Genomic DNA, 9,099 nt, shown 5'->3' on the forward strand with positions numbered 1-9,099 from the left:
CATAGGTGCTATACTGCACCCTGGAATCGTCCCTTCCTTGTAACCCTTCTGTGGGGGGATGTCCAGTTGTCTACAGATGGGCTTTGGGTCTCCACTCCAATCCCCTCTTTAACATCGATACAATTGTTCATACTAGATCTTTTGATACCTGATCCCATCGACACCTCATGATCTCACAGGCTGGTGTGCTTCTTCCATGTGGGCTTATTTGCTTCCCTGCTACATGGCTGCTTGTTTAACTTCAAGCCTTGTATTTTTTATGGTGGTAAAATACATCCAGCATATAACCCACCATTTAAACCGTCTTCAAGTGGACAGTCCAGCTCGTGGCCTGCTCTTAGCATGTTGTGCAGCCATCACCGTGATTTCCTCCAAAACTGTGATCACACCCACACAGAAACGCTGCCCCACCCAGACAAGTCCCTGTTCCCCCTACCCAAGCCCAGCTCATGGTGACCACTGGGCTATTTTCTGGTTCTGTGCATTTGTCTGTTCTAGGTCCTGCACAGCAGGGCATCAGGCATGGTGTGTCTTCTTGATGTCACCCGTTACAATGCTTTCAAGGCTCATGCAGGTGGGAGCTGTGCTAGACCTCCAGTCCTTTGCATGGTGGAATGAAAGGCCGCACTTTATGAATCCTTCATTCGTGCACTGATGGGGGACTTGCTTGTTCACCTTTGTGACTCTTGAAAATAATGCTGCAGTGGGTATGGGTGAGCCCAGCCGTGTCTCTGGTTGGTTGTATCCCCAGGAGTCCAGGAGTGCCTCATATTTGGGGTACATTTTGGGGAGGGGTGTGTATTCTTGAAGCCTTCCAGGTCTTCTCCAAAGTATCCCCTCAAGTCACCCTCATGACACAGTACTGGACACCGGACTCTTGAATGACCGGGACATGATTCCAATAGGCAATTGCGAATGCAAAAATTACTCGAGATTTTATAATCTGATGATAATACAATGAAGTGTGGGTTTTGCATTTGCTCTTATTTCCCAGTAGCTACACAGTGTCTGGTGCCGAGAGGGTGAGCTTAAAAAAAAAAAGACACTTCCAGCTGGTATTTTGAAGAGACTTACGGATGTTCTGTATCTTAAAGAATAGTCTCGCTGCTTCTCGGCTTTTTGGCAAGATCAAGAAGAGTCTCTGAGACCCAAAGAGCTATCGCCGTGGTTCTGTCTTCCTGATGCAGAAACCCTTTAATACGGTTCCTCATGTTGTGGTGACACCCCCCCCTCCAACCATAAATTTATTTTTGTTGTTACTTCATAACCCTAATTTTACTACTCTTATGACTCGAATGACCCCTGTGAAAGGGTTGTTTGATCCCCAAAGGGGTTGAGACCCACAGGTTGAGAACTGCTGTTCTTTTTTGTTTGTTTGTTTTTCCTTTTTTTGCTTATTAGGGGCTCATACAACTCTTATCACAATCCATACATAGATGAATTGTGTAAAGCACATTTGTACATTCATTGCCCTCATCATTCTCAAAACATTTGCTCTCCACTTAAGCCCTGGCATCAGCTCCTCATTTTTTCCCCTCTCTCCCCACTCCCCCCTCCCTCATGAACCCTTGATAATTTATAAGTTATTATTTTATCATATCTTGCCCTGTCCGACATCTCCCTTCACCCACTTTTCTGTTGTCCGTCCCCCAGGGAGGAGGCCACATGTAGATCCTTGTAATCGGTTCCCCCTTTTCAACCCACCTTCCCTCTACCCTCCCAGTATCACCACTCACACCACTGGTCCTGAAGGGATCGTTCACCCTGGAATCCCTGTGTTTCCAGTTCCTATCTGTACCAGTATACATCCTCTGGTCTAGCCAGACTTGCAAGGTAGAATTGGGGTCATGATACGGAGGCGGGGTGGAGGGGGGGAAGCATTTGGGAACTAGAGGAAAGTTGTATTTTTCATCGTTGCTACATCACACCCTGACTGGCTCATCTCCTCCCTGAAACCCTTCTGTAAGGGGATGTCCAGTGGCCTACAAATGGGCTTTGGGTCTCTGCTTTGAACTACCCTCCTCATTCACTATGGTAAGATTTTTTTGTTCTGATGATGCCTGATACCTGATCCCTTTGACACCTGGTGATCACACCGGCTGGTGTGCTTCTTCCATGTGGGCTTTGTTGCTTCTAAGCTAGATGGCTGCTTGTTTACCTTCAAGCCTTTAAGACCCCAGATGCTTTATCTTTTGACAGCTGGCACCATCAGCTTTCTTCACCACATTTGCTTATGCACCCATTTGTCTTCAGCGATCGTATCTGGGAGGTGAGCACATAATGATATGATTTTTTTGTTCTTTGATGCCTGATACCTGATCCCTTCGGCACCTCGTGATCACACAGGCTGGTGTGCTTCTTCCATGTGGGCTTTGTTGCTTCTGAGCTAGATGGCCGCTTGTTGACCTGAGAACTGCTGTTCTTTCAAGAGGTTCAACCTGAAGTTGAGTTGAGTGACCTGGGAAGAGACAGCCTGGAGAGAAGGGCTGTGGGCTACAGACGCGGGGAGAACTGCTCAAGGATTCAGAGAAGGGTGGATGGGGAGAAAACATGCAAACAACAACGCCCCGGGGGAGCAACAAGCAGGCAAGCAAACAGAAGGCAAAGCGAAAGCAACCCTTGGACCCAAAGGTGCTGCAACTCGGAAACCTGCACTGCTTTGGAGAGTGGTGCTTCTCAGTTTGGTGGGCGGGGCCTCTGCATTTTGGACACCGGCAGGGCAGCATTTTATGCTGTACTATAGGAGCCTGGTGGTGTAGTGGTTATGAGGAACTTGATGACGTGCTGTCTGATTAGAGACCCTATATTCGCTGGAGCACTGTGTCTACTGGCTGATCCGAAAGGGAAGTTGAAACGGACTCAGTTTTCTCAGACTCTGTGGTGCCCTGGTGGTGTAAAGGTTACTCACTGGGCTGTGATCCACAGGGTTGGCTGTTCAAAACCACCAGCAGTTAGAAACCAACTTGGGAGAAAGACTGGACTCTCTACTCCTGTAAACGGTTACCGTCTTGGAAACCCACAGGAGGTCACTGTGAGTTAGCACTGACTTGAGGCTGTGAGTTTGAAGTCTGTCCACTCAAAAGAAGTTCTGCTGCTAAATGCCAGGGTGCTGAACCCACTAGTAGTTTAAACCCACTAGTATCTCTGTGGCAGAAAGACGTGGCAGTCTGTCTCATTAAAGATTTACAGCCTTGGGACCCCTGGGGGTGGCTCTACTGTGTCCTACAGGGGAGTCTATGAGTCAGAGTTAAGTCGATGGCAATCAGTAATGGGTACATCCTTTCAAAGCACAGTAAAAAACAAACAAACAAACAAACAAACAAACAACTATTTCAGCGAGTTGCCCCAGTTCGTCCGGGGTACAACTGGGCTCCATTGGGCAGAGAAGGTGGAGCCTGCAGTCACAGGTGCTTCAGGGTAGACGCGAACCTCCAATATTTTGGTTAGTAGCTGGGCAGGCTCACTGGTTGGGAGACAGAGATGGGCATTCCTATGATTATTAGTCTATTAGGAGCCTTGGTGGCCCAGCAAGGCAAGCATTGGCCATTAAGGGCAACATCTGAGGTTCAAACTCACCAGGCACTCTGTGGGAGAAAGATGAGGCTGTCTGCTCCCAGAGAGTTTAGTCTCAGAAACCCTATGGAACAGTTCTACTCTGCCGTATCGGGCCACTTGGAATCGGAATCCACTCAGGGGCAGTGCGTCTTGTCTTTGTGGAGTAAGGGTCTCAACTGGAGGAGGAGAGGTTTAAACATGTCCCTGCCTACCTTTTATCTGCCTGTCTCTCAGTGGGGTTAGCCTGCGCTTTCACCAGGGTTCCCTGAGCCTCTGAGGCCGTGCACATTGCGGCCTCTCTTTCCCCTCCCCCCGCAGCTTCCTGCTCTGGCCTGTGTGCTCACTGGGTGACCCTGTTCACTGTTCGGCACGTGGTGCTCCCAGCCTTTCTTCCTCTGCTGGTAGAGCCCATAAAGGGGGGTTCCCTTGACGGCTGAGGCCCAGCTCAGTGCCCGACAGCAGTGCCTCCATGGGCTGGTACCTCACTCAGCTGCCCTCTCAGGTGGTGTCCCCAGCCACCCCCCTCCCCCGTCCTCCTTTCCTCAACCATTGTGCTCCACCATTTCTGAGCCCCACCTGTCTTCAGATGACCCAGTAAATGAACTGATGCTCCCATGCAAGTGGGTGGAAGAGGGGGAGGGAAGGGAAACATGAGCTGATCCCAAGGGCTCAAGTAGAAAGAAAATGTTTTGAGAATGATGATGGCAACGTATGTACACATGTGCTTGACACAATGGATGGATGGATGGATGGATTGTGATAAGAACTGTATGAGCCCCCAAGAAAATGATTAAAAAGAAATTGGGCAGAAGGGAGCCAACATTTTTGTAAATCAATGTGATTTTCCCCTCCCCCAATATTTTATTTGCATTCTAGCTGTGATCAGGGGATACGTTCTGCTTCAAGGTTGTTCAGACCTAGAAGACAGGTCTGTGGAGGCTGTATTTTTCAGTAGGACATAGGATATAGGCAGTCATTTAGTCTCCCTTCCCACCCATGCTGTCATTCTTCCTGTTGAAACCTGAATGGCATGGGGACCTGGGGCTGGCACAGGCTCTGCTTTCCTTCTCTATGCCCACTGGAAGTGCCTACTGTGCCTGCCTGGAGTAATGAGACAGTGCTCAGAGAACCACGTTCGCGCGAAGCTGGACAGACGGGCATCTCCTGGTGTGCGCCAGCTCCCCTCAGCTGGCTTTTCTTCCTGCCCCCCTCCCCGTGGACAACACTTAAAATTTAATTTGATTGTGGTAAAGATACAGATAAAAAACACTCGCCATTTCCAACATGCTCCCCCTGCACAACTCAGTGAAACGAACTATGTCCATGACATCGTGTCTCCCTCACTCCTGTTCATCTTGACCTTTTTCCATCACCCTTAACAGAAAGAAGCTCATGTCCCTTGAGCAGTGGCTCCCCTGTCCCTCCCCCTCAGAGCCATGAAAAGACATGGGACTCAATGCCCAGTGCTAGACATTCATATAAATGGCGTCACACAGTATCTATCCTGACGTCATATCAGACAGCCCACCATGCCTCCGTGAGGGTGGTGTATATGTTTGGTGTTTTATTCTGAGTCCTGGAATACGGGGCAAGGTGGGAGGAGGGAGGGTATTTTAGGAACTTCACCTTCAAGGTGCGATTCCTCCTTCTAGGGATGATGTGGCAGCAGGAACATGACTGGAGAGATGTTAGGAAGAGGGCTTGGTGCAGAATGTCTTCTATGGGCTACCCTGTCACTGACAGTTGGTTCCAGGTCCTGCATGAATGGGGTGGGTGAGCATTTGTCAGTGAGACTGAGGAATAGCCGTACGTAGTGGGCAGGGGCCAGGGTGCCGCCGATGCACAGTGAAGAACTCTTCTACCCCAAATGCCAGTGCCTGCCACATTGTGAAGTGGGCTTCTCAAGCCTGGCACTTAAAAAGCAAACCACCAGGTACCAATGATTGGATGCACGCATGGACGAGGACACTAGAAATGGCACCAATCACCGAAGCCCTTTACTCGCCCACACTCAACCCCAGGGCAGAAGACATCCAGGGTCCAGGGCACAGCCTTGGGCCAGTGTGTGACTTACATGGGAAATGATGTTAGTGGCTGAGCCTGCTCCTGCCCCAGCTGCCTACCCCTGCCCTTTTCTTCCCACCCAAGGGAGTGCCGGGGAGGAGAGCATTTTGATGAGATGGGTGATGACCAGGTCATTGGCCTCCACAGGGATCCGGCCTGAGCCTGCCCCAACAACCACACGCCTCCACCCCCAGAGACCACTAGTTCCCCATCCGATGCCCATTTCACATCGCACTTCCTTCAAAAACTCAGAAGAGCTTGAGTCTAACCAGCATTGGCCCAGAGACTTCATCTGACAGTGGAAGATAAGCGGCATAAATCCTCGCACTCTTGTGGGGTGGGGGGTCGGATGACCGGGGCCCGGTTAGGTTTTGATGTATGAGTCCACTTACTAGCTACACTCTGGACATTAGTACGGCTTCAGTTTCTAGAAGGTAGAAAATCCATCTGCAGGAATATGAAACAACATAGCGCCACCTCATGCTCAGGTGGAAAACAGCTTCCCTTTCCTTCATTGCCTGCACCCAAGGTTGGACAGCCAGGAGCAGATCCGGAAGGATCAGGCCCTGCACTTAGAAAACAGCTCTTGGGTACGTTGTAAGCCGGTCAGGTGAGCTGCATGCCTTGCTGGAGTTCCTAAGGGAATCAAACCAAAACCCAAACTCGCTGCCCTTGGGTCAGGGTGTTAAAAAAAGATCTCAGCAAGGTGTCAAAGAGACCAAGCTTTACTGGACGGCGGCCAGAGTGTCAGCTATGGCCTAAGCCACTCAGACCCCGAGTGATTAAAGACAGGTTTATTGTTATTTTACTTTTTTATATATAAACAAGACACACTGGCAGGTGGTGTTATGCTCTATGGAGAAACAGGAACTTGTCTAAACGTATTATTATTTTTATGCAGCAAATAAATGGCAGGTGCTGCTTCAGTTTCTGTCCCGAGGTGTATGACTTCAAGCTTCCTCAAAATATAGGAAATCGGGGGTTTACAAGCAAGAGTATCAGTTACAAAAATAAATGGTAACAGGTCAGCAGTTACAAAAAGAGTTACAGGGTGACTACAATTAGACTAATACAAAATGGTTACATTAGGCTAATTAAAGTGGCTACCACTGTTGCTGGCTCCTCGCGACTCCATAGGACAGTGTAGAACTGCCCCTGTGGGCTTCTGAGACTGACTCTTTAAAATGTTATTAATTGAGAGTTAATACTTATATCATTCCATAGTTTAATCATGTCAAGCAGTATTATACAACTGCTACCACAATCCGTTTCCAAACCTCCTTTTTCCTTCTGGACTCCTTGACATCGTCTCCCTTCCCCCTACCCCCACGCCAGGGTACCCCCTCCCCCCAAACCTCTTATTCTTGCTGTCCCTGTAGGTTCATCAGTCCTGGGTTTCATATACCACAATGCAGAAAAACATATAACACAACTTCAAGAGGGTGACCCCCAATGACCCCTCTGAGACACACCCTAATAGGAACAAACAGAAAATGCTGGAAGCCCGATCAGGTCCGGTGTGCGTCCGAGGGGGTCCACTGACGAGGTTTCAGCTGTCCCAGTCAGGCTCACCCCTTGGGTCTTCTAGGCTCCTCTCCCCCGTGCACTCTGCGTGGTAACCACTTTCCTCCCTCCTCAGTGACGGTAGAGGGAGGTCACCGAGACCGTAACTCTTCACAGCAATAGAGAGCCTGCTCTTTCTCCCAAGAAGTGGCTGGTGGTTTCAAACCTCTCACCCTGTGGTTAGCAGGCTAACGCTAACCACTACACCACCAGGGCTCCACTGGATGCCAGTTCAGGCTGCAGCTGATTTTCAGCAAGAAATCTGAAGAGAGGAGGCAATGCACATGGGCCCAGGGAGAGTGGATCTTTCTCTGGCTGGAAGCGAGCTGTGGCTTGATGCCTGAGTGGGAGGCCCACACCCCTGAGGTCCTGCCCCTCCACTTTCTTCTGCCGGGTGAGGACCAAGGAGTGACGGTGTGAGCCAACGGGGCCCGAAAGGTAGCCAGGCCCTTCCCTTCATGTGGAGTGCTGTCAGCTCCTTATGTACCTGTCTCCCACCTTCACCCCCACCCCCAGCTCTGTTCTGGAGAGCTCCTCATTTTGAACCCCCAGAGCCAGCTATAGTCGATAGTGGAACAACAATAGCAAACGCACTGCCACCGAGTTGATTCAAACTCCTAGCCAGCCGGTATAGGGTTTCCCAGACTGTAACTGTCTACAGGAGCAGAGAGCCTCATCTTTTCCTCACAGAGTGGCTGGTAGGTTTGAACGGCTGACCTTGAGCGCACCAGGGCTCCTGTGGTCTAGAGTTGTTAGGAGCCACCGAGTCAGCCCGACCCATAGAGACCCAGTGCCCAACTAATGGGAGCGCCGCGGGGGTCCAGAGTCGGTGTGCAATCACTGATTCTGGAATCAACAGTGAAGCTGAGGTCCGCACCGACAAACTCCCTGTCATCGAACCAGCTCCTCTCTGCGTGATGCTGTAAGGCAGAAGGGAGCTGCCCCGAGCAGTCTTGAAGCTGTAACTTTACAGGAGCAGAAAGCCTCGCGTTCTCTGGAGCGGCTGGTGCCTTCCAGCCCACTGACGTTCATTTTGCAGCTCCATGGGTAACCCGCACCAGCGCCAGGGCTCTGAAGCCGAGCCAGAGGTTCTCAAGCTTTACCTTACGACAGGATCATTTCTGTGGAGCTTGTTAAAACATCTCGGTCCAGGCGCCACTCCGACAATGTCTGGTTCTGTCGGTCTGGAACGGAATGTGCAGTTTTTAAAAGTTCCCAGGTGATGTTGACGCTGCTGGCCTGGGATCAAACCGGGGACCATTGAAGACCCCTCCAGAAGGCTGGCTCTGGATAGTGTAATGTGTTTCCACACCCCCCTCCCCACCCATGAAATAAGGAAGCCGCAGGTGAGGTGAGGTGAGGTCTCAGAAAGAACACGGGGCTTGACATCTGATGACCAAGATTTGAGTCCCGGCTTTGCTGTTTGTGAGTTTGGGTGTGTGTGTGTGTGTGTGTGTGTGTGTGTGTGTGTGTGTGTGTATACCCTGATGGTCTCCAGAGCAGTATTTCCCAAAGTGGGTGATACTGCCCACTGAGGGTGCTGCACCCATCTAGCAAAAGCAGGTGGCAACATTTTATCCTGGACGATGGGCTCTATCTAGTGCAAAGGTTTTTCATTGCCAGGGGTGGTGGCATGTGGAGTACTGTGTTGTTGTTTTTATCTGAAAGGGCCAATACATTTGGGAACCGGTGCCCTTGAGGGGAATCTTTGTGAGTTGATTTCCTTATAGGAACGAAGAGCTGCTGACTTCCCAGAGAGCTATTGAGTTGTTGGAAGGCACACATGAGCGTCTATAGGCGACATAGTAAATGCCAAGATTAGATGCAAATTACTATAGGAACAGGATTTGATCAAGAGAATGTACTCGCTTTTATGATCGGAATAAAAAAGTTAACCATAACCAAATGACAAATTTG

At 50.0% G+C, this 9,099-nt stretch overlaps 1 protein-coding gene across 1 annotated transcript in view; it reads left to right on the forward strand.

Annotated features, from left to right (window-relative positions):
• TNN (tenascin N) overlaps positions 1 to 9,099 on the forward strand; it is an 80,156-nt gene that overhangs the window by 66,317 nt on the left and 4,740 nt on the right. The gene's annotated exons all lie outside the window — the stretch shown is intronic.

This window comes from Echinops telfairi, unplaced genomic scaffold (assembly GCF_000313985.2).
Source record: "Echinops telfairi isolate 266 unplaced genomic scaffold, ASM31398v2 ScPeMD7_7424;HRSCAF=8462, whole genome shotgun sequence".
Lineage (NCBI taxonomy): Eukaryota > Metazoa > Chordata > Mammalia > Afrosoricida > Tenrecidae > Echinops > Echinops telfairi.